This window comes from Xiphophorus hellerii, chromosome 10 (assembly GCF_003331165.1).
Source record: "Xiphophorus hellerii strain 12219 chromosome 10, Xiphophorus_hellerii-4.1, whole genome shotgun sequence".
NCBI classification, from domain to species: domain Eukaryota; kingdom Metazoa; phylum Chordata; class Actinopteri; order Cyprinodontiformes; family Poeciliidae; genus Xiphophorus; species Xiphophorus hellerii.
In genome coordinates, this window is record NC_045681.1 from 17,601,878 (window position 1) to 17,628,372 (window position 26,495).

Below are 26,495 nucleotides of genomic sequence, written 5' to 3' on the forward strand. Positions count from 1 at the left end.
CTCAACCTGAAACACTTTATCTTTAAATTTCTGTTCTCTTGTAAACAGGGATGATGAGTGGCTGCCCAGTCTGAGTCAAATCTGCTTTTATTGGCCAAGATAAAAAGTGACACGAATAGATTTAGTCTGAAAGGTTTTCTTTCCTGTGATTAAGAGTCTAGCGGGACGCGGAGCGAATTTTGATTCCAGCAAATTTGTTTTCCATATGCAAACCCGCCTCAAGACAAACTCATCAATTTCACATCAACTTTTATTTAGCTTAATGGCCACCCATTAACAAGAGCAATCACCTTCCCCTCAGGTCCTCCCTTGCTTTGTGAATCGGCACATGGCATCATATTCACAAGCTGGCTTTGCAGTCAGTGCCACTAACTGGTGAAAAATGTTACTAGCCTCTTACTCTGAGGTGAGAAATCTTGGGTATTTATTACCCCAACATACTTCGGATGACTTTTTAGACCATAATTTCTCTTGTTCGGCCATCCCATTTATACTTCATATAATGTAAAAAGACAAAAAACAACAACAACAAAAAAACGACTGACAAACAGTGGTAATATTGAATTAAATTTATTCTTTATTGACAGAGTTGGCATTCACTTGTGGAATTGAAAAGAGGCAATTATTCTGTATCTGCCCTTAAAACAAAGATAATGAGACACGAGAGAAGAAAGCATGTCTTCAATAATTTATTTTATAAAAAAGAGTTTCTAGCACCCTCCAATTACTAACTCTAATGTCTTTAGAGTTAGTAATTTCATCCGTTAACTCTGTTTAATGGATGAATTACTTTTTGTTGCACAATAAATCCTCGGCCACCTAAAAGTGCTCATGCAAACTCTGACCAGGTAGCATCAACAGATGGCTGGATAAATTGCCTGATTGCAGTTATTCCTGAGTGTGATAGAAGTTGTATTCTGTACATTAGCTCTACGTCAACTGTGACCTTTTCTTTTTTAGCACAGCAATGATATCCTCATTTTATTATTTCCCATAATCCTTCACAATTTTATTCAAATTTCCTTCTCCTCAACTACAAATACAACGGTTTCCATTTTAGTCAGTGCTTAGACTTCCATCAACCTTAAGCCTACCTGGAGACGGCAATCATTTACCGTAAAACTTATTTTCATCTGATGAAGACCCACGTCTGAACATGGTACACTCTAAAACATAGTAAACTGAAGAAAAAAAAGACATTGGGCTGGGCATGGTGGAACGCGACAGGGTCTCTTAGTTTGTCGATTTCGACCCAATTGTTTGAGATCTTAAGAAAATGTTTTGCACAATCAGGTTTTGAACGTCTTTCAAAACCTGATTACCATAGCCAGCTCCCTGACAGACTGCCCTGAACTGAATAACAATGTGAGGAACAGCCTAAGTTTGACATCTCTTATTCTCCTGCTGACATTCATATGCCAGTTTCTGTGTCACAAGGAGTTTCTTTAACATAGACAGTCATGGCGCACCTCTGGAGTGGGCATCGTAGATTCCTCTTTGGATGTTCAGGTGGATATTCTCGGATCCCTAAGGAGAGAAGGAGGATGTGGCGGTGTGAAAATGTATACGTTTTCTGACTTTTACTGGAACGTATCTGAATCAGCTAGACTTTGACTCCAATTTGGAAATCTGTGTTTTTGGAATTGTGTACTCTTCGGACAGAGATGTAGCTGTGACCACTAAGCCAATGGGTGGTCACCAACCCGGGAGTTGGTGCAACATGGTGGTTGCACTCCAGCTTATGCACATTTATCGCAAACTTTGCACTGTTCTTGTGAAAGTGTTTTTTTTTCTTTTCTTTTTTTTGAGTCCATTCCTATCTTTTCTCTTATCTTTGTCACGTTTTGTCAGGCAGAAGAACTTGGTTAAAAAACGCAGTAAAATCCCTGCCATGCCCCTTGACAATCTTAGTGACGTCTATAAATATAAATAAAATAAGATTGTTATATCGGGTCCCATCAAACCACTACGGGCCAAATTTTAACTGTTGCAATCATGACAGAGATATAGAATAACACTCTGTAAAACTAATAGACTGAGGAAATCTTTCATTGCCACTTCTGTCAGATTGATAAATTCCAGTATGTGAAGATTCCACTGACCCTCCTTTTCTGCAGCGAAAGATTGTTCGTTGATCAAATTGCTGTATGTTTTTATGTTATGTGTGTAGCTGCTGACAGTGCTGCAAATTTCCTGTTGGGGCTAATAACGTTTAACTGAACTGAACTAAATGTTCCAGAATTACAACGTTTAGTTCCCTGTAATTTTCTCAATCTGGTTATGAGAGCACAGCCTAAAATCTGCAAATACCTGTGGCACCGTATTTTACATTGTTAATGTGACTCAGTGCCTGGGGCAACTTGGCCTAAAGGCGTGCTGCAAGCAACTGAGGGGCATGGAAGAAGTCGCCCTTCTGTTTTGAATCATGTGAGTTTTCTGTTACACTCGGGGGGGGGAATAAAAAAATCACTAAACACAAATGTGAATTCAGAAATCCCCGATGATGCAACTTGAGAAACCTGTCATTGTCTACCAACAATTTTTATCACATAAATAACACTCTTCATAATTTTATTTATATCAGCAATTTATTAGATGGAAAAATATGTTACTCTATTTATCCTCATATATGTAAAGGGAAAAGAAGCCTATAAAATGTGTCTGCATGTGTTAAAATAAGAATTCTTTTGTGGAAAGAATAAGGTTAAGGATAAAGTATTTTGTATCGCTTAATTTTTGAGTTTCCATAAAGTATCCAGAATCTAGTTTTCCATCTATTTTACCTGTAGGGATGGAATAAATATTTCTATCAATAACACTGTCTTGGTTACTATTATCTGGATACATAACATTTTCTACTGTAAACTGACATCGACAAAGTAGTTATTGAGTACAGTAACAGCAACACTGATTCAATTTATTGCCACTCGCAAACATTTAACTGTTAGGATTTGTGTGAGTGTCGATCGGCTCATTGCCTGACGTTAAACCGTCACTGGTAGAGCTAAGTCAGTAAAGCATGTACACTTTTGCACCTTTTCTTTCTAATTTTTACTCTATTTTGTCACTTTTCATATCTGTTTTGTTCACATATGTCCAACAGAAACTTGGGGCATGTACACGTTTTAAATTCACTGTTGCCAGGTTGCAGTTTAAAAGCAATAAAAAAAAAACTTTTTTCAAGGATATCAGAGTATTTTCCACGTAACATGTCATATTTTGGATTACATATTAAATCCACGACAGACCTAATGAGGCGTTTCATCTGAGGTCTAAAACATTGTCCTCAGTCCCCATTTGTTATGGCATCAATTGTTTAATAATAATACACAGGATTATGAGGAGCAAGCAGCCAGCACTATCCTCAGTGGAAATGTTTGTCTTCTTATGAAAGGATTTTACACCGCTGGTGGCACTACATCTGAGTTACATGATGTGACTGCCTTCCCACAGAGCTGCAAGTAAAAAAGAAAAAAAAAAAATCTGTGCAGGATGGGCTCAATCTGATTCAGTGCACACAAGTCAGGAGATGGATAATACCAGAGGATAGGCACAGAATTCCATTATGTTGTACAATATTGCAAGATATTCATGTTATTTTGGATCTCTGGCTTGAAAATAATCTTTCGAAAGTGTCAGACCACAAAACAACAGCACAGACCAGAGTTGACAAGAGGACCGCTGACTTGAATCAACGTTGTTGTTTTCAGAAAAAAAAACCCACAGAGTACAATTCTAACAGCCTCAACCCACCAAGGGACACCATATTCACCAGGATGTGGTTCTGGAGAAGTTTTCAGTTTGGTGTTCAGACTTCTGCAAACTTTGCATGATCTCACCTGCGGTCATCACATATGAAGTAAAAGCTGTGAACTTTTCAGATGTTTAAGAAAAGCACAAACTTCATGGTAATATCTAATAAAAGCAGCTGTTGACGTGTAAACATGGAAAAAATGATGTAGGACGATCTCTTGTCATCGCCAGTCGCAGTGCTGGTCTGTTTCGCCTTGTAGTGATTGGCAGCTTCACTTAGCAGAGGCAACTTTTTTTTCTCCTATTCTAAGCAAGACATGATAAGAAGATTGATGGTAGCTGTAGCACTGTTGCAGGGCAGGACCGCAGCAAATTAAATCTGCTGAAACAAAAAAGCATTTATTTATTTTTGCTTACATACATGTTAGCATCACAACTGCAGCTTTGTAATCTTCCACAGAAAGCAGCTAGTTTGCAAATAATGATGCACATTTATGGAAATCAAGGTAAATGACGTGGAATATATGCCCTATTTGGAATATCCAAGTAGATGTAAAGATGCCCTTTTTACATATTACATATTTTTGTGAATTTATATCGACTGCCCAGTAGGTGGCAGTGCATGAGGCAGAAAGGTGAAACGGCTTAGAATGTCAATATATCAACAATCTCGGGTATTCAGAAACACTTTCTGAATAGCTCTCTGCACTGTATTTAGAATAAATATATTATTATTTGATGACTGAATTTATGCGCTTAACTTTATCAGTGAAATTTATAAAAGATCAGAGTTGTCATGGGAACCCTGGGGGGAGCCTAATGCAGAAAAATTACTGAAATGTCATTTTGTTATGAGAGCGGGACATTTTAAGTATAATTTAATGTCAAAAATAACACTGAAGATTGTACCAGGTCTTTGCTTTAACAATTATTTATTGTGAAACCGAGAAAACTCCTTAAACTGAACAAGTCATTTGTTAAATTAAATTGCAATGTTTTTGATATGCTACAAAAAAAAAAAAAACATTCTGGATCTGATTTTTTTTTTTAAACCAAGAGAAACAAGGTTCACTCCATCTTTTAAATTAACTTCGTTTGACTTAAATTACCTTTTCAGATCTTATGCTTTATCCAAAGGGTTACACTTGGTCTCTGTGTTCCTCCTCACTTCAATTCACTAAAGAACACAGAAAAAAAGTAACAGTATTCTAAGTTGTTTTTCTCAAGTCTTGTTCTAATGATCACATCCAAATATATATATTTATTTTATTTGTGTCAAGAACTCACCAAAAATGTTATTACAGCTAAACCTCTAATAGGTTTTGTCACTGAGGATTGTTGCTCTCAGCTGTAAGTAGTTCAGATTCCACATATATATGATTCATTCTTTCACTCAGGTTTTATTGTAATCTTTTAATGTTAAAGTCGAATTGTTTTCTTTTGTTTTTCATCTTTCTTTTTTTTGACATCCAATAATTCATTAATCATTGACTTTAATTTTGTTTAGCTAGTTCAGCCACCTGATCATTTAAACTTTTAGTATACCCCAAACTGCAAAGGTAAGACACTTTGATCACCACAAGCATCGCAGAATTTCTGAACAGGATAATGATCACATGAAATACAAAATAAATGTTTAAGCTGAATTTTTTTCTGGTGTTTAAGGGCTTAGGGCTGGCGTTTTAGTTTTGTTTATTTTTGTTAGTATAAATGTATTTCTGACTCATTACATCCTCGCTTACAAAAAACAAAAGGATCTGGTATTACAATCAGTTACTCAGCACTTAAGTAGCCTTTCAAAACAAATACATTTTTGTTCTTAATTAAGTACTTTTTTAAAATTACTACTTTAAGTTTTAAAAGTAGTACAATCTCACCCCAGTACAATTGTTAGCTATTCTGCCAACCTCTTGACCAGGCATCGCTGATGTACTTCCAGATAAGTAAATTGAATTCCTATTTCTCCACAAGAAGAATAAATAAGTATGGAAAGCAGTTCATAAGTATACGCTGCCAAAGATATATGGTTCACTATCTGAAGTAGAATATATATATATATATTAAAAAAAGCAAAAATAGCATGCACAACTTGAACTTTGTCCTGTTTTATCAGATTCTGCTCCACTAGTTTGAGGTCAACGTTGCGTTATGAAATTAAAACCATCAGTTCACTCTGTCAGTGGGCTCCAAGAAGCATTTAGTCTTCTTTGTTTCGGCTTCATGATTTGTCGGGGAATTACTGTGAAATCTGGCAATGGATTAAGATGAGGCTTCTTTGTTTTTCCACCTTACAGGACATGAATACTGACAATTTCATCCCACTCTGCAGTTATTTGACATGCAAAACATATTTTACAGTATTATTTTATAAAAAATTTTTTGGTAATGCAATTAAAAAAGAAAAACCATTTAAAAAAAAGTGCATTTCTTGTCAGTAAATATGGCTAAAGTTTGTCGGTTTAAGTTGTCAAATAATACTGATCAGAGGCATCGTGAGATCCTGCCGAAGACGTGGATGTCGTAAATACAGACTTTTAGAAATACAAAACACATTCTCATGTTTATTCTAAAAGTGAATTATGTCCACTTTTGAAATGAGTGGACATAATTCTTTCAGAATTTACCTTCCTTCATTTCTACATTATTTGGTACCTGTTTATTTAAATGCTCTCAAACATTTATAAGTATATCGCTGCCTTTTAAAAATCTATAGGTTCCACCGAGGCTTTATAACTAGCCCTTGGATCCTGTATTTTATAAGTTTTACCAAAATGAATTGGTAAATAATCCACTCTCTGCTCCTGTGATTGTATCTTTTTTTTTTTTTTACTCCCATACAACAAAAAGACTGGATTGATTGAAGTTATCTGTTCCCTTTAATTACTATGGAAAAATACCATAGTTGAATTAAAGAAAAAGCTTTTCTAAACTCCATTTTATTACAGCAGCTCAGTGCCTAGTCATGTCAGTCACACCCAAAGGAGCCTCCACATCAGCCAAGACTCTCTTCTCTTCTGCCATGCCTCGTACCTGTTAGGCCCAGCCAACCGGGCTTAACTGAGATGCTCATTTCTCTCCCCACTTGGATCGATAGGGCAATAATACGAGCTCCCTTGATTGCGGCTGCTCAAATTAGTGTACGTCTGGCAGATGCAGCGGTTGCATTTGTCAGCTCTTTCAGACACAAAGTGCTCGGGCTGTTTAACAATTCATGGGCTCTGATGGCAACATGCGACTCATCAGCGCTCTGGACCCTGTTTGTTGGTGTAATTGGCTGAAACTGGAGCCCGGTCTGTTGCTGCCATCGGGGACAAGGATGATGTTGTGGCATAAGATTCCTTTCCCGCATTTCAGCACAGTGAGAAGTTCTGTGTTCAGATGAGTACTGCGCAAGTGATGTTGAGAACTTTATGCACCAGCTTAATGTTGGAGAACAGGTTGAAGAGAGAGAGAGTAGAGGCAAAACCTTTGGGCCATTCACTTGGCACAATGACGCACAATTCACATGTGGAGCCACACTTCCATGTTTTGTTTTGGCTTTCAGTATCAAATTGTGACGGTCACATGAATGTTGCAGTTGCCTTTAAGACTTATCGGCCCAGGCAAATTTCTACTAATTCTGTCATACTCCAATTCTGATTCACTTTATCGTCTGTTTCTGATTCTTAACTGACAGAAGAGGTCTTCCTCTGGTGTAGCCCATCAAGTTAATTTACAGATGGGATCATGCACACCATGACTGTAAGCACTGGTCATTTGAGGCGCATTGCCTTTCAATCATCTTAAACCAGTTTGCCCATTGTCCTGCTGTCTTGCACCTCCATTGCCACTCATTGGACATTTTCTCGCTTCCAGACCATCGTCTGTAAACCTGAGAGATTGTTCTACTAGAGTCCCAGTCGATCCACATTTTCACAGTTTCCGGACCATCTGGCACAAACAATGTTTAAGCAACATAAATCCCCTTTCTTTGACACTTTTCAACACTTGTACTGCGTAGTACAATGTATATCTGCCAGATGGTGGGAAGATTTGCTACTTTGACAAGCAATGCAGAAGTTGTACCTGCTAGAAAAAAGCCAATGTGTGTACAATGTACTTACACAATGCATAAAACAGCTGAGACACAAGAGTTAAATTCTATATATACTGTATATATATATATATATATATGTATATATATATATATTTTTTTCAAAGTAACATGCCATTAACTTGTTAGGGTGGAATATGGAAACTCTGCTGAAGTAGTTTCTCAGAGTATTTTAGAGGCCATGTAGTGCCACTTTATAGCACAATAAAGTAACTGTTACCTTCAACTGTTATGCAAAATACTGTACATATGTTAAGAATAACTTAAAACAAATGTAACTTTGCATCAAAGCTGTATCTGAAGCCTTAAAACTGGCCTCTGTCTCTTTAAGAACTCCTTACCCTTTCCAACAGTTCTTCAAAAAAAAAACAGAAAAAAAACATACTGATGTATGAAATGTATGTCTGCTTCTTCGTCAGACCCTTAACAATTTGGTTCAGTCTTACTAATACATGATTTATTGTCTCGCGATGGATTGATGGAGACATGTATGTTGTTGAATGTGGTTAATCACACTTTGAAAAGAGGCAGTAAGATGGAGGAAGGGGGGGGGGGGGGGGGTGAGACAAACAAATCAATATTCAATTAAAGTCAACACCAAATTTGTGCATGCCACTGAGGAGGCAAGGAGCCTGCAGCTGAGAGAGATGATTACCAGATTACAACTGGCTGAATGTTACAGAAATGGACTCCCAGGCAGGAAGAAATACAACATATTTAGAGACTTTATCCTATTAACAAATCAATTTGTAATTTCAGCCTTGTGGTTTATTTTGCTATGTTTCATAATTACTGCAGCTTTCATTAATTACAGAGAAGACTCTGCAAAACCTGTGTTTACGTGTACGCACCCCCAGTTGTGCCATGTGCAATGTTCAATTTGCCTGCCTCCGGTGTTGGAACCACGCAGCTCCCAGTGGCTTGTAAGAAGACAGTAACTGAAATTAACTAGTTAATGGAAAAGTTATTCCAACAGCGTTTTATTATTCTTATCCTTATTGATAACTGCATAGAAAAATCAGTGTGACGTTTGAGAAAACGTCACATGCCTTTCAAAATGTTATCGTAGAATTGGAGGAAGGGGTCTAACAAGAAGTAACTCTAGTTTCTTAACTCGTAGAATTCATTGTCCGTTAAACTAACCTAACACTTGGACGCGTACGCGTGTACGACTGTGCACGCGCTAGATGCAAATTTTGGTTGAAATCTAGATGTATCAGTTACATTTAACTTGTTCATGGAAAAATGGGGCTTTTTATTTTTTTTGCTGCCATGTGGGACACGTCATGATTTTCTTCATGTGTTCCATGTTTGAATTCCTGAACGGTTTTCTGCCTCTTGGCCTTTGTCTTTGCCTGCTCCGAGTTTCTCTGCTTTTGGCTTCTTTTACCTGAATTTTGACGCCTGCCTCACGGACTCTGAATTTCTTTTGCCCTCTAGACCCTCGCTTTTCCTGACCTGAACTGTTCACCTGACCACTGAGCTCTGGATTATGGACAAAGCCGCCACTCTCTCTTCCCCCATGGTGAGACCTGATCACTGGATTAGTGCGAGTGTGAACCTTTTTACCCCGCTGCCAGTTTCCCCGCCCCTCTGTGACGTCATCGCCATGGTTTCCACCACATATAGGGGAATCCTCTATACCAAATGTGTCAAACGGTACAAAAAGATAGAAGTGGATCTACTGTGTACTGAAGTGTACTGTTGTGCCATGCTAACAGCTCAATTTCTCTATTTCACAGTAATATGTCCTAGGTGACATCATCAGCTGTCAGAATATCCTTATAATCCATGTCATGCTTTTTTTCACTCCTCTTTAAATGTCGGTCTGGCTGTATGGCAAGAAATCCAGGAGGGGGGATGTTGGAGTTGGGGATATGATTCTTGCCCAATATGATCACTGGAAGACACGGAAGCCTCAGTTTCAACTCCTCTGAGTTTTGGGGTTGTGGTTCATGTATTAGTTGAGTTTCCGAGATGCTAATCAGCTCCTCCCAGTTGGACAAACAACACCTTGTTGCCACCTTGCAACTGACCAAAAGAAAAGAAAAAAAAAAGCAACCAAAGATTCCTGCTGCACCGCATCCAAACCAGAAAGAAAAATTGTTGCAGCACATGTTTGGACAATTCTTTAGAAATCCAAAGCAACGTGCAGAGTTACTCCAGCCGGCGCTTAATTTTAATGGTACGATACCACAGGTACTGTGCAACATGTGGAACTAAATAGAACCTTTGTGTTTCGGAAATGAGTGATTTTATAGGATAGAACAGATATACATTACTTTGCTGGACTATGAATTATGGTTATATATAGTCTGCTTTTGCATTATGGACAGGTCTTGATGGGGCCTGAGTTCAACACCTCTTATGAAACTCACCCTGTATGACATGAAGCTGTATAAATGATGGGAACAGCACTGACATGCTGGGACGATACTGCTGAGCTGTGCTCGTTTGAATCCAATTATAAGAATACCCAGATGGTTCTGTGTAACAAACCATCTGGTGTCAGGTTGTCTTCAATGGATGCTTTATAGTTGGTTTAGACTAAGTTATTGGAATAGTAATATAACCGACCGTTAAACAAAAATAAAACCAAAAGTATAATCAAAGCTCAAATAAACTCAATTGAATAGGTTCCTTTTTTTGATTTTTGTATTGCTTTGAAGTGGCTTATCGGCAGCCATGTTGCAAGCAATACTGCCTCCGAGATTCTTTCAAGCAATCAAGAGCTATACCACTAGGACCAGGTTTCAGAGGAGTGAGAGGAAACAGAAGTATCTTTGAATAAAAAACCCTTCCTAGCCTAAATTTGAAATGTTTTATTTTTTTGTGGAAGTTGACACTACCAACCGCAACCTCACCATGTAGACGAAGAAGTTTTTCTTTTTCTTTTTCTCAAAAAACATCTTATGTAAGACATTGACAAAAAAAGGGTGAGGGAATTTGCAACAAGATGTAAAAAAAAAAAAGACAACTACATATATAAAGGAGAATTTTAAATTACATTCTGAATTTACCAGGATGCCAGAGTGAGAAAAAAAAAAGAAATGCACTCCCTGTTTTTTACATTCTCATCAGCGCTTTCAGGCTAGCATTTCGAGATTTTGGACTTCTTGATTAGTAAAAAAATGAAAGTAATCCAGCCTTGAAGAGACAAATCCATTGATAGGTTTTTTTTTTTTGTACCAGTCTGGGAGAGGATATATCAATCCTTTCTCTTTTGTTAAAAAAAAAAAGAGAGAGGTTCTAAAAATCTGTTTTGAATAAGAAATCTAATTGGAACATTCTTCACTTTATTAGTGGAGGCCAATTGAATTCCATCCAGACTAAGCAGATTTTTTTTCTATGGTTCAAATATTACTTCTTTTGTGAATTTGAAAGAAGAAAGCTGGAACTCATACATGTTTTTTTTCCCCCCAAGAAAAGATTTGCATGTAGCTTACCTGACAGATAAAAGCAAGTTAAAAGTCCAAGTAACAAAACACAAATTCCTGAGCTATTGTGACTCCAAAATAAAACTACTGGTAAGGGCAGTGCAGTATAAAACAGTTTTGAGAACCCCAATGCATTTGATGTGGATGACGGTGTAGTAGCAATTACTAAAGTAGCAGCATAGTCTGCTTGGGACTTGCAAGATAAACATGGAGCAAAAAAGCCAGATTTGGATCGATGAAACTATTGTAACGTTAAACCAGTTCCCTCAATTAAACATGCACTGCTAATGGACAGGAAGTTTGACTTTAAGAAAAGAAGAAAACATAACTAAATAGAGCCTCTAATACTGTGTTGTCAGTTATTTTTACAATTATCCAGAGAAATACAAAGTGATCAATGATGTTTGTTTTTGTGAGAAACACTATAGAATTGTAAATTAGCTTATCTCAGACTTTGGGTAGGTTGAGCACTATATGGGTCAAGCTTGAAGCACTAATACATAAGAAATAATGTTTTTTCACCAGGGTGGCATTTTATGCTTCAATTCACTTCTGGCCTTTTTGGCATAAATCTGACCAACTATCCATTTATGATCAACGGTTGAAAAGAAAAAAAAAAAAGTACACAAACTGACTTGTGTTTGTGTACATAAACACAAGTCTGAATAAACAATTTTCTGACAGTTTTTTCTGACAAAAACTGTCAAAAAAATATTCTGACAGTTTTTGCAGAAATATATAAAGTGACTGTAACAGTCAGTGACAGCTTTCCACATGATAGAGATACAGAAAGCCACACATCTCTTCTTACTCTGTGCATTTATAACTACAGATGCACTGGCAGAGTTCTAATGTGCATAATGGTCTGCACCAGGTTTCCCCATGAGGAAATGAAACTGGGACACAGTCCTGTTACATGCTTTGACTTATCCTATAACAGAGACAAAAACTTCTTATAAAGTAGGATTCCAGACTGACTGAATTAAAGGGGATCCGTTTCTTCTGATACAAGTAAATGAAGGAACGTTTGTTAGCTTTTCTGCAGTGATTAAAAAAATAATCAGTTCTTACATCTGTTTATCTATTTAGTATTTTCCACCCCTAGGTTAAACTATCCATTAGTTTTAAAAGCATTTGTAGTATTTTTATTTTATTATCCAATTTAGTTTTAAAGTTCAGCCCAAAAACTGTTTTTTTGTGTGTTTTTTGTTGTAATGAATTAATATCATTTGAAATAACGTAATTGGACAACCTCATTCAACTCCATTTGAACACTTGACTCGACGTGGCGTGCACGATACTTGAAACTGAAAGTGACAGGAAGATTATTATTTCAGCTAATAATCATCTGACCACACAGAGGCACAAGTAAAGCATAGAAATTGTATTCAGTGGCAGTCGGCTGATTGTTTAATTTTTTTTTTTTTTTTTTAATTACGAGATGGCGTCATCTGAAGGAAACGTTCCCAGATGACGGCAAAAGTGACTCACTTACTTCAAATACCTGGCAGGACAATGATGCTCAATAAAATACCAAACATTAATACGCCAACACGTGACAGCATCTTTAGAACCGTCTTTGCTTCAACTCAACCCGTAGCGGAGTGTCTACACAGCACCTTCTAGATAAATATTCCTTGGACTATTCGTGGTGAAGCAATGTTTAATTTTACATTTCAATATCGCCGCTAACAAGTAGGTGTGCATGCGACAGTGGCAGCCTGGAGTGCCGCCTCACAAAGGGTTGTGATTAAAAACTCCAGTTGGACTTTGATGAGTGTGGGATGAGTCTGTGTGGGCTCCCTCCAGTTACTATGTCAACTTCTTCCAGCACTTTCCAAAAGGCTTCTGTTGGTTTAAAACTCCTGCTTGTACCTTCATGGTGGATAACGCAACGGTGGCACGGGTGACAAGTTTGGGTTGTGAAACTTTGCCGACGCCCGCGCACACAAACGCGGTTCACGACAATATTCAAATTATGTCGATATATTTTGAAATATGGTGTTTCTTTTGTCAGCATATTCTGGCCAAGACAGGCATATGCACACAAAAAAACAACAGAGTTTCAGTTGTGCAAACAGGTAGAAATCAAGATATTCCAACCATAAAGAAAGCATTAAAGATGGTGCATCGACTTTAAAAAGAGCATTAAGGTCTGGACGAGTTAGAAAAAGCCCCTGCAAACAGGTGCAAAGAGTTTTGCAGTTTATTCCGCAAGCGGGAGCAGCATATCTGAAGGTATTGTTTTTTTTCCTTCTATAGTGGTGACCTTGCTAATAAAATGTGGCAATAATAAGTTATCCAAAGATTTTTAAAGGGAAAGAAATGGGGGCAGTCAGCTGACTGCCAGATTTACAAAAGGAATGTCACAAATACTATCAGGAGGTTCAGAAAAGTGTTGAAAACCTGTAAAAAAAAAAAATTTTTTTCATTTTTAATAGATATTTTTAGACTGAATCAAGCCTCATTGAAATACTTTTTTTTATTTTTTATTGAAGACAACTATATTATAAAGTGCATCAATCTCCACTATTGCAAACCACCTCGCAATTTTATTCCGCCATCCCAGACTTTGATAGTTGGGATGGTACATCACTGGTTTGAAAGCTTCTCTTTTTTTTGGTTGAAATTTAACAATGATAAATATTGCCAAACAACTGAGCCAAAGGAGACAAATACCAATGGTGGCATTTATCGGTGCAGTTTCAACCTATTCAGTTCAATTCCCGTCTCATTGCAGGGGATTTGTTTGGCTTATTTTTTTTTTTTTTCGAATTGCTCGTGGGAAGTGTGATCCTATGTAAACCTTTGATTTTGAAGAAAGTGAAAAAAGTCAGGGTTTATTTGTTGAAAACATTTCAGCAAAGAGCCAACTCAAGGAGCTTTGAAAACAGAACACAACAAACAACCAAAAAAAAAAAAGAAAGAAACATTATATTACAGTGGCAAAACAAAGTGACGAGATGATCTCACTATTTTGGCATTTAGAAAACAGGAATATTTATAATCTATACACTCTCACAGGGATGATCTTTTTTCACGTCATTACATACGCCAAGCTGCAGACATAAATAACTTACACGTCTCCCGAAGCGTGTCACATCACAAACACGCACAGCAGCATTTACATTTTCCCCATATCTCACATCTACACAGCCTCATTGATATAACATATATAGCACACACAGCCCCCATTTGTTTCCCTCGCCCCCCCTCCCTTTAAGCACACTGACATCACATCACAGGAAATACAAAGGGATGATTGTCACAGGGGTTTGTTTAGTGATATGATGTTAGAGGGTACAAAAACTTTTCTTTAAAACTGGCTTCTTTTCCCAGGCTAGAGTTTTGGATCTGTGGCCAGACGGGAGTGCAAATGAAGAACCAGCTCAAATTTGATGAGTTGGTTCTTTCTGGCGACAGTAGAGTGAAGAAACGGGGGCAGCACCAGAGAACGATGCTTGAATGATGCTTTTGTAAAGTAGTAGCAGGAGGAGGTGGGATGCAAAAAACAGTGATCTTGGTTTATTTTATATGGTAAGCCCAAAATCTTTGAAAGTTTAGCTTACATTAAGTAGTCTGGATAATTTGTAGTAAGTGGTGGTGGGCAGTAAACTCTGGCAGTCATTTGTGAAGAGTGTATTCGTAAAGTAAGGGACTAAAGACACAGCTCTGGGGGTCTCCGGTGTTGGTGACATGGATAATGTTGTCCATATTTTCACTGTCTGTGGCTGATTGTTTTATGAGTTGTCTATCCATTGGGTGAGATGATGATAAACATTTAGGTGTTGTAGTTTCTTGATGATTTACTGGTGTTGGATCAAAAATATTTTGGTAATGCTGACAGGAAAAGTTAATATGGTTTCAGCTCTACACTCTTCATAATGGGAAACACAAGGGATTAATAAAAACGTTGTAATTGGAAGTGACTGTTCATTCAATTTCATCACAGAAAGAAAAAACCAACACTTCTGGACAAAATAAATCTTATGGCTAGTGAAAAGATTTATGAAAGTTAAAAAAAGTCTTCAGCTGATTTGCCAGCAATTGTTTAGCAAGTTTTTAAATTTTTTTATTCTGGGAAGCGTTCTTTGAGCGCGAAAGGCTACAATGCTATCCTCTCTCTCTCGTCCTCCATGTCTCTGTGATTTCTAAAGCATAATAATCATGTATTGTTCCACAAAGCTAATGAGGATGGATCAAAGTTTTGTAATTGTAGGCCACAGAAGGTGGGTGGGACAGAATTAATAAGTGCCAGCCCTGTGTTAATTGTCTTAGAAAACAGGGTAAAGTTCTTGTAATTAGATTAAAGTGGAGATGAAAAACTGTTTTTATTTTTATATGCGTTCCAACACATTCTGGGAGGTTAAAGAAAGAAGTCCAATCAGAAGTGGTAGATGGACGATTTCACTAAACAAGGATAGTTAAGGGCACCCCTGCGCACAAAAGACATTAACGTTCATCCATTTGTAGGTCTAAATGCAGCTGTGGAAATGCACGTCTTAGCTTATTTCATCCATCAACCCATGGTGTATCTTTGCTGTAACTGATGGGTGAAGGGGTTGGACACACCCTGGACACAATGCCAGTGTGAGTGAGTTATGTAACTTTTCCACAAATTTGTTTTGCAAAGATTGCAGGCCTATGACATAGAAAAAAACAAACACACACACAAAAGAAAACATTAACCTTTCACCAGATGGGTATTAGTGGGGATTTGAGAGACTGACATTTAAGACGTTGCGTGTTGATTGTATGATAGTGCAAATCCAAACAATCCACATAGATGTACCTGTTAAAGGACATACTGCCCCATTTGCATTAATCATGTCAGAGCACCGTGGAGATGTCTGCAGAGGTTTTAGGGCAAAGTTGGCATAATGAAGTTTGCGTTGCCTTACTGCGCTCCTCAGACACAAACTACTCAGAAATACTCTCTCTATCTGTGTTTGATTAATGTGCATGACTCACTGGCCAACAAGCCTCTTGAAAAGTAAAGAAAGTGAAATCTCACTTTGGGTTTAAAGTTGTATTCGTGTCACTGTTAAATAGCACTCATATAAAGTAGGTTGTGTTCTTTAAAGAGAGCATTTTCGCCCGCATTTCTGTCGCGTGACACAAACAGGAGAACGTCATCAACTTTGGCCCGATATGGACGCTTACCTGAGTTCTGCTTGCCACAAAATGCACAATGGTGTCCAGGCTGAGGTTCCCATTTCAAGGGAAACATTTCACAAGCGGTTAATCATGCAGTGGACAAACAGCTAAAAGTCTCAGCGGTTTGATGAGGGGAACTGCACACAAACACAAAACTACACTCACCCACTGGGATGTGACAGAATGAGAGTCTTTAGTAGGATTCTCTAAATAGCACAGATTGATTGACAACTAATTTACTAAATTAAATGTATAGTTCGCTAAACTCGATTTTACCGTTTCGTAAAGGGCCTGTCCTGAATCACCACATAGAAATACCTAAAAGCACCAAAAACTACATAAGTGTTATGAGAACTTGCTGAAAGTCAGTGGAACTTGTGATCAGCTACCCACTGCACATTCAGCCTAACACTGTTGTCCTTGACAAAACAGGAGAAAACAGGAATAAATAATGGAAAGGTAACTGGAGTATTGTCATTATTCCATTGTATCCTCCATAAAATGGCTGGAAATAGGCCAGTCCTGCTCTTGGCTACACCTTGTTTATCTAACTGTCCCAATTTCATCTCGGAGGGCATTTTTTCTTTCTCATACATCGTTTGCATTTATTCAGTAACAACCCAGAGAAGATACACCTCTTGGAAAACCTTGACCTAGGAAAAAGAGTATGGGGTGTGTTGAAGCTAACCCTAGATTGAAGAACTTTCTCAAGTATCTATTATTTATATAGTTCCTATAGTTTTTTTTCCTTGTCAAACATGAATGTCTTGTATGGATTTATTATTTTTTATATATATCCTTTTGCAGTCTGTGGTGATCTTTGTCAATTACATCAATAGATTATTTGATCTTTGGAAGACAGTATCACAGACTTACCCCTATTTAATAATCATTTTGACTGGCGCTTCTTTTGGCTGTACATGAAATGTAAGCAGAGCAGTGGAAGGCCGTTCTGACCGAGTTTGCCAAATTACTTCCCACACAGACTGAGCAGAAAAGGAGGGCTTCACTAATCTTGGAATTTTCATGAATTATCCCAGACGACATTGCTGAAATTAAGCTTCTTCTTTACGCTCAAATGAGATTACCAAGAGTTAAATCACCTTGTTATCAGCTTAAGGGTTTTTTTTTTTTTGGTTTTTTTTTTACTTCATGAGTTTGTAGGTTTGATGACACTCCAATTTAGGCTTTAGCTAAAATCACCACATTAAAGAATCTTAATGAGATGCCATGAGGAATCAGCTGAAGTGCCTATATATGAACTAATGCTACCGTGATCGGAAACTTTGCAGACATGTATGGGGAGTCAGGTACAGCGCAGGTTAGCAAAAAATCACTCTTATGGTCTTGACAGACTTATGCTGAGGTTTTAAACAGTTGAGATTTAAACGCCACAAAATTTTCGCTCGCATGGTTTGGAGTTCTTTTAACCCCTCTCACGTGTGTCGATGTGCAGTTCCAGTCTTTCCATTTCCCCTTTAGCTGCAGGAAAACCGAACTCACCTGTGGAAATTAAAAGAGCGCAATACTGCCACACGAAGGTTTTGCTGTTTTCCACTGGAGGCAGATAGCTAATTCGTTAACCAGCTAAAATCATCAGAATTGGTGTAACTGTGTTAGTCGAGAAAGATCAGCAAAAATGTCAACACAAAACTGTTGAAAATAAATTTAGCAACTATTTATTCTTTACATTTGCTTTTTTTGTGCTTTGTCTAACCCTCATGAAATGTTTGCAATAATAATAATAAGCCTCTTACATCACTGTATATGTGACGTGGTTCCATTTTTATTTGCATAATTCTTTTAATTATGCTACAGTGAAGCATTTGTTCTTTTTTACATGAATGGCCTATTTGAGGTTGTGCCACAGTTGAGTCCAATTTTCATTTATTTTTTTTTTTCTTTGATAGCAATCAAACTTGTACAAATATTTTATGTTTTTTCTCTTAAGCAATGAAATCATATTTTAAAATTTGATTTTCATATTTCGCCAGGTTACGTTTTGGACGGTGAAATGAACTATTCCCTGTGCTGTATAGTCCTTTTGAAATTTTCTTCATTCATTTTCAGTTCAGTTAGAATTATTATTGAAGAACCTCGATTTACAATCCTAGACTTTCTGCAGCTCTCCACAGCTCTATACATTTGCTTTCATTTCCAAGTCATAGGACTTTAAGGCAAATTGCTTATTTATTTTTTTGATGACATATTTTTATAATTCTTTACAACAACAAAAAAGAAAAGAGATAAAATTGTATTTGGTAACACTGCTCTGTTGCAAATGTGTTCATTGACAATCTGTTATTTTTTTTTCTATTCAGCCTGAACCATCCATAGAGATTTAAAAAAAGAAAATCTCGATTGAACAATTTTTTAAAAATAGTTTTTAGAGGGAATAAAAAAAATAAATAAATAAATAAACGTTTTCCCTTTCTGTGGATCAACAATACAACACATCCCTGAAAACTGAGAGCAGGCCAGACTTTAGTACAGTCAATATGCATAATGTATTTATAACAGTGTAGCTGTTCAAAGAGGGTGTGCCCCGAGGTGAAGCTCTAATGAGCCACACATCTAATCAGTTGACAGGGAAAAGCCTTCGAGGTGGAACTCTGTACTGCACCGCTGACTCTTTTACATCTTTTTATCGCTTCTTTCTTCTAGTTTATGTGTGGCTCTGTACGTCGTCTGGTGGGTGGATTCATATACTGTTCTATGTGCTCATAGTCCCAAATCCTGCAGCTCGGGTGTTTTTACTGGATCAGTTCAGGTCAACAACGTAGCCGAAAGATTTATGTGTGGGCTACAGACTCTCAGCTAAACGCAACGAACCAACCAGGTAAACATACCTCTCAGGCTCTATTTTAAGAAAACACACCATGAGAGGCTCCTGAACAGCCTTTGCTGAGAAGCTCGCAGCTTCCTGCCCCTCAGGGGAATTAATTACAACAGGGAGAGATTTCTGAAAATGATTATTTTCCTCACCATTACTCCCTAATCAAAGGTTCTCCGGCTTAGTAATCTCGACAGCAGCTTGTTGTTATCTGTCAGTCAAAAAGGAAAAGCTGGGAGGTCACACCTACACACAAGGAAGGCTTAAAAACATTATATCTGCCTTTGAAGCAAGGGAGCGAGAGGGAGTTCACATGGGTTCATGTACTTCTACAGCCCTACGTTCCCGAACCACAGGCGACAGACACCATACGCTGGAGCTGTTCAGCGTATGGTGAACAACTGGGGGTTTAAACAGCTACCGGTTTGAAAAATGACCTCAGTTGGTAAACTGCCACTCCCCGGTCGTTAAGACAGAACAAACAACAGCGGGAAGGGAAGCGCAGAGTTTGTGAAGCACTAAAAAAACTTGTATGCTTTTGCGTGGCTACATTTCTCCTAGCTACAGAAAAGTGTGTCTTCTCCCATGAGTCAACAGTTGCTCCATGCAGTGAGTTAGTGGATTTAAGAATAAGTACCTTTCCCCCATTGATTTCACCAATTGTGCCGTAGCTCCTGTTTTGCGCATTGTTACAGAGGCCTTTGGTTGTAACGTAATTTCTTGACACACAGCGCCATTTTATAGCACGATCAAATTACTTTCAGTTCTAAAAAAATATGCATCAAACATTACTTAAAATAAATGTAACTTTGCAGTCTGACACCTTGAAATTTGCCTCTGTCTCTTTAAGAATCTCCTACTCTTTCCAATACTCCGCCTTCGGCGTTAGGCGACAGCCAGAATGGCTGCCACTAGATAATCAAGGATTCCTCAAACATGTATGACTGATTGAAAGCAACACTCCAGGTATAGTTTTGTTGAGGGAACAACAATGTAACACAATATAAAAGACAAGTCAATTTTACATAATGCCCCTTTGTCCTCCTAGATGTCAATTGTATATCAAGGTTTTCTTGGAGATTATCTCTAGAATTTGTAAGTTGAAAGGATGGGATTGTATTTCTGCAGCCATGACTTCCACCCCATTGAACACTCAAGGGATTACACTGTATGCTGTTTGTCCCAGAGTGACCAACACGACTACACTGGCTTTCCACTGATCCGACAATTGCTGGTTGAATGGAATGTCATCCCACAACAGTGTGTAACCAAGCTGGTAACTGGCATTTAGAAAACTATTAAATCAACCCTCTTATTTCATTAATGTAGCCATGCTTGTCCAATGAACGGCTGTTGGACCCCATTGTTGATAGGTTTATTTTAATTCCTAACTTGCAAAGATTCAACCAGAGACACAATTTCTTTTCTGCAGAAAAGGAGAATTGAAAACAGACGCGAAGAATCGCTGTCAAACACTGTCTGGGATCAACTCTACCCGATCTTTGTCTGCATTTGGCTTTATTAGAAAATACAAGGAAGGAGGTTGGGCTTTTTCACATAGTCACACAAAGAATTTGACCAATGACCTTTTTCTACAGGGTGTTCTGGAACCTTCTGTGGACATGCCCTTAAAAGGGCATGGGGCTGACTGCAACCAATCAGCCCCACAGAAAGCTGATACCACAGGAATGTGCAAAGTCTCTAGCCTCCAGGCAAACATCCTAAAAATGGTTAATAGTATTTCACAGAAGAAAAGGAGTCAAGTAAACATCAAACAAAATAATAATATAAAAACATAACCTTTCAAATAAACTCAGAAGTAAATGAACTTAGATAATTATTCTAACAATTGTGTTGGTTAATAATCTAAAAATTACAGACATTTAATGATGACTTGACTTTTTGAAGAAGTACACTACTGAGTGAGATGCCGGCATAATGTGGGGTGAGTTTCTACATTATTGGTATTGGATCATTGAATCAATATTTGATTCATGGTGGCACGGTGGTGCAATTAAATTAGAATATGGCTGAGTGACATTTGTGGTAAGTACGATGATTTTCTAGTGCTAACAAAAAGACAATATGTAAGATGAGAATATTGCGTCAGACTCAATAAAGTAAATGAATGTAGAAATGTGGGGTAAATGTAGAAAGGTTATTTTCAAAAGACACTTTTTATATCCAAGAAATAAAGATAATGTGTGTTAGCTGTGGTGCTAATTCTGTATAAAATGTTCTATGTCCAAAGTCTGTGGTAGCCCGGTTTATCTTGTGTGCTGCATGATGTGTGCTGCAGAGTTAAATATATCATAAGACAAGAAAGGAACGGGTTTTGTGGATTGCATATGTGGCGATAACCTTTTCATAGCTAACGATACAGTTTCTCAATTTGTTCTATTTATTCCGCGCCAATGAATCATCCAGATTCTGTGTTGGCATATGACAGAACTGTACTGACACTGTAGAAGATTGATAGGGATCGTTTCCTTTTCAGGAAAGCTGTTCTCTAAAAAAAAGAAAATTCAAGAAAATTCTGAAGAAAATTCAAGTTGCTTTTGTAGACATCAGATGTCAATGAACCTAAATGACAATGACATGAACATCAAAGTCCTAATTAAAAAAATGCGGTTGTGTCCGGGATAAATGACGCTGCACGCAATTAACCTATTGGGAAAACGATTGTCCTGAAAATGGATTTCTGCTCATTTGTTACAGTGAGAATGTTTGTTCCTCTGACTGTCTCCCTGCTCTAAATGTATTAACTACTCTTAATGTGGAAAATCCCGTTTGTTTTTCTGATACAGTGTTCAGCTCAGTTTCTAATTTTGTTAATTCCCATATAAGAAAATTTATATTTTTAAAATTTAGTGATACATTCACTTTCGGTCCAAGACATCTAACTTTGCGCCTCATTTAAAACAAATGAATCAGTAAATCAAAACGCTGCACAAATTATGTTTATTCTGTACGTATTTGACTAACCTTTTTTTCCCCTCTATACTCTTTCATTGCATGTCCTTCTGAAAAGTAAAATCCAACCCGTTTTTCCATCTTTTTCACCTACTCATAATAATAAAGAGCTTTAAGCAGACTTTTTTTTTTTACAGAGGTCAAGAGTTTTTTAATTCTAACTTTATGAATAAATGATAAGCAGCTCTGATATCACACTTTTCACGCTGTCAGAGCAGCACAAACCTATTAAAAATACTGACCATGAATTATGAGTTATCCCAAAAAAAAAAGAAAATGGTTTTACTGGTCACAGCTTCATTTTTGGGATGTCATGTTTCGCAACACAAAAGATGTACACCTGGAAGTGATCATCCTGCTGAGTTACTGTTGGTCCAGCCACCATTGTAAAACACTCCAAGACAAGAAGAGCTTGTCCTTATTGGAAAATGTAGGACCGGGAACCAGGAATTTAAAAAAAAGAATAAAAAAAGAAATATTTTGCCTGTTGGTTTTGGACCTGCACTACAAATATAGATTAAATTGTCAGTGTGTGCATCAACATTATCTCCACACTTGGGTCAGTTCATCATGGCTGCTGGACTGTTTCTGGTCCTCCTGCCTTTTTTTCACCCTTTTATGTTGGTGGTTCCACAGTGACTACAGCTACGTATCTACTGCTCATAATTTCATCAAACCTGACACATTACTTGACCAGATGGTGAGGCGTAGTGAGGCGATTATGATGCTAACTAAGTTCATTCAGGTTTTTCTCTAGCATCACTTTCTCTAGTGATGTTCTCTGTCAAAAGGGAATCAAGAAAATTGTACAGCGAATTCCGCAGCATCAGAAAATACACTTGTCCGTCCACTTTGCCTCCTACACGTAAACATTGCTCACAAATATCAATCTTCAGGGCAAGGGATCAGATGCTAACAAGCGCTAACAGCTGTTATCAGCTCAGTTGGCATTTTCTGGAAAATTTTTAAATTTCCTGTCAATTCAGTCTGCTGTGAAAATCTAATGAGATATGTCTTTATTCCAAGTTTATTAAACCAACTTAAACTGACGTCTTTTCCAGCAAGACTACATGGGTAAAACCTTAGCTTGGACTGTGACAGGCTAGCCCATAACGATGTCAATTGATCAGAAACTGATCGGCTTTTTAGGAATTAATATTTTTGCTTCTTTAAAATGTATATTTTTTAATGGACCGCAGTAGGATTTTGGTTAACGTGAGGCCTTTTGAAATAGTTTTCATTCTGAAGTTCTACTTTTTTGTTTGTTTGTTCTGAATTTCTCATGTCATTAAGTAAAGGTCTTTTACATAAAAACACATAAAAGTGTCCCGTGAAACTTCAGCAGTTTAACATAACATGAGCAAAACTTTGAAATTACCAGTTGAAAAAATATTTTTGCATAGCTAAAAATCTGCTTGTTGTGTATTAGCGGACCTATCACAAATAAAACGTAAATATAGTAGCATCTCTGTTCGATAGAGGAATTAAGTAGGCATTTTTTTGTCAATTAAATAAAATACCCCTATGAACTTTATATCCCTGTTTTTGTTCTCTGTTAATTTCAGCTACAAAATTATGAGTACCAATGTAGCAACATTTGGAAAGTTATTCTTTTGTTTCTTTCAGTTCACTGATCGTTTCTGCACTTTATTATTTTACACACCCATAACTGTGCCAAAATCCCATTAACACTATCTTTCCTTCTATTTTAACAATGGGGCGAGAACAGTTTGATGCCTCCATGCAGAACCAATTAGCCACCCGACCTAATCAGTGGAGGGAATTTGAATAACTGAGTTTGAATCTGCAGCGTTCTGCACGTACCGTGAGGTGGCCGCGTCTGATTACTTTGTGCGGTTGCTTCCAGCAGAATCAAACTGCCACAATGAGAGCAACGAGATAACTTGTCACCAAAGGTTGATTAGTCAAGCTTATTGAAGTGTTAAAAACCCCAAAACAAACCCAAATTTTACTTTTGCATTTGTTGTAAATTCTGATTTAACTGGGTAAAATTCGCCTTTACAAGAAGTCTAAAGATACATGCTGTGAGCGTGAGATGTTGTAAATATGACTTAAAGAATATTTGTGTCTTCACTGTGGTTTCCTTGTTGTCCTCTGTGACCGCATCGATGTCTCTGGGGTATTATATTGAAGATGCACAAGAAAGCAGCCATGTAGGTCACAAAATTAGGCTTTCCGTTCTCGTTATGCACTTTGCAATGCGTAAAACCACGGATTTGTGTGACTGCTGTGGGACTATGTCACACAAATGACATGACAGCAACAAAACTCAGAATTCGGTGGCTACACAAGGATAATATCAATCGAATACATACTTTCAGGAAGGAATACGCACGGAATTGTACCAGTTCTGGACATGATATTTATCTTCTCCACCGTTCATTTTGAGCCTCGGCTTCCACATTTGTATCCATCATGGCTTGTGGATCGTCAGTCATTTTCTGGCCCAGACATGTAAGCTGCTTTCCTCTGGGGGAGAGCGCCTCTGTCTCTTTCCCGAGTTGTAAAATGGTTTACCAGAACTTCTCGGAGGCGATGTCGTAAGCCCGTCTGCACAGCCTCTCTGAATTCCTTGCTGCGGCCTCTCTGGTCACTGGGTACATGTCTGCTAAATCCGGCAAGTAGCGCTACTCAGCACGAGTAGCGCTACTTCAAATTATTATTTTTTTTAAGTAGAAGTAAAAAGTAGTCATCCAAGAAATGACTCAAATAAGCATAAAAAGAATAGCATGCAACACAAACCGAAGTACTGAGTACTTGATTCCTACAGACACAAATTCTGTACAGGTTCGGATACTTACGATAATAAAACAAAGAAAATTAGTCAAAATAAATAATGAATGCATTATTATGAAATAAATTTGTGCAGAAAAAAAACACACTGGTCCAGATCTATGTTTTTCACAATATAGAACTTTCAAAAATCGACACTAAATGTAGGCAATGTATATATTAAAGAACAATGCGAGAGTACTTCCTATGACACTACCTGTTTCATTTGTAATGCCGTTGAATATTTGAGCCAAACCTCAGTAGGTCTGTAAACAGAAATGTCTGTTCTAAGATTTTAATTTTAAAATCAAGTATTTGCTTAGTAAAAAAAAAAACAATGACTCACATTTTTTGAAACATCTATTTTGTTTTAGTTCAATGCACTGGTCAGTGACTGCATAGTGAGTAATATTCAGTTTAATATGAACCAGTTAATGGTAATAGTCAAACTGTTAGTTTCAGGATGTGTACACTTATGCAAACAGATTTCTGATGTTTTTATAGCATTTCTTCTTCCATAATACAATTGGCTTTCAGTTGTTCTATATGTTTAATTTTGCTCTCAGTTTTAATATCAAAAAATTTAATTATTTTTAAGCAAAGTCGAGCGCTATATAGGCCCTTAGTCATCACAGTTAATAAATAAACTAAGTAACTTAAAGTAAGCGTAGAGTCAAAATAGCTTGCTGTATTAAATAAAGGTTTTATGAATGCATATTTTGTTTTTACAGACAAAAAGACACTTGTAGTTTGGTTTTCCGGGCCATCAAGACGATAGAAGAACAGAAATACGAAGTGACTTCATGATTCAAGCAGCGTCTGCCTTTCTCCTACTGAGAAAAAAAATCTTCCTGAAAGAAAACCTTCCATTCCACGAATGAAGGATTCGATTAACCAGTCTGGATTAATTAACCACAGTAATTTGATGTTTAATGGCGGATTTCAAAAGAGTCTTGTCGCCGTCGCTCGTTGTGCGGGAGGCGTCCTCCTCTCCCCCGCGCGCTTGCAGAAGAAACACGCCGCCAGCTCTGCCTCTGAGGTTATAATAGGCGGCGGGGCGGGTGGCATTGGACTCAGAATTGGATGACGTGGGAGGACTACATGCGTCAGAAAACGGATGAGAGTGCGAGTAAGTCCGGGGAAAAAAAAAAAAAAGGAAAAAAATAAATCAACCGCCTTCCTGCTCTTACATTGCTGAGCCAGTTTCTTCTGATCAGGGTGACAGGCTTGGTGGGAAGCAACTGTGCAAGCTCACCGCTGAAGCACAGGGCTGCACAAATACACGTTTGCTCTTCCAAAGGCTCCTGCTCGCTTCAGAAAGATGAACGTGCGCGCAATACGAACGACAGCGTTTCGAGGCACCGAGTATATATATATCTATGTGTGTGTTAAATAATACAAAACGTCTGAGAGTTGAAACACACAAAAGTGGATCTCTGGCTGAGTTGTGAATTCA

General features: G+C 37.7%; 1 long non-coding RNA gene across 2 annotated transcripts in view; it reads left to right on the forward strand.

The window, feature by feature from the left end:
- The window catches only part of LOC116727424 (uncharacterized), a 37,755-nt gene extending 27,146 nt beyond the window's left edge, over nucleotides 1–10,609 (forward strand). For both annotated transcript variants that reach the window (XR_004340797.1, XR_004340798.1), the window contains exon 3: nucleotides 9,287–10,609. This is a non-coding gene — a long non-coding RNA (uncharacterized LOC116727424). The remainder of the gene's footprint in view (nucleotides 1–9,286) is intronic.
- The last annotated feature ends 15,886 nt before the right edge of the window (nucleotides 10,610–26,495 follow it).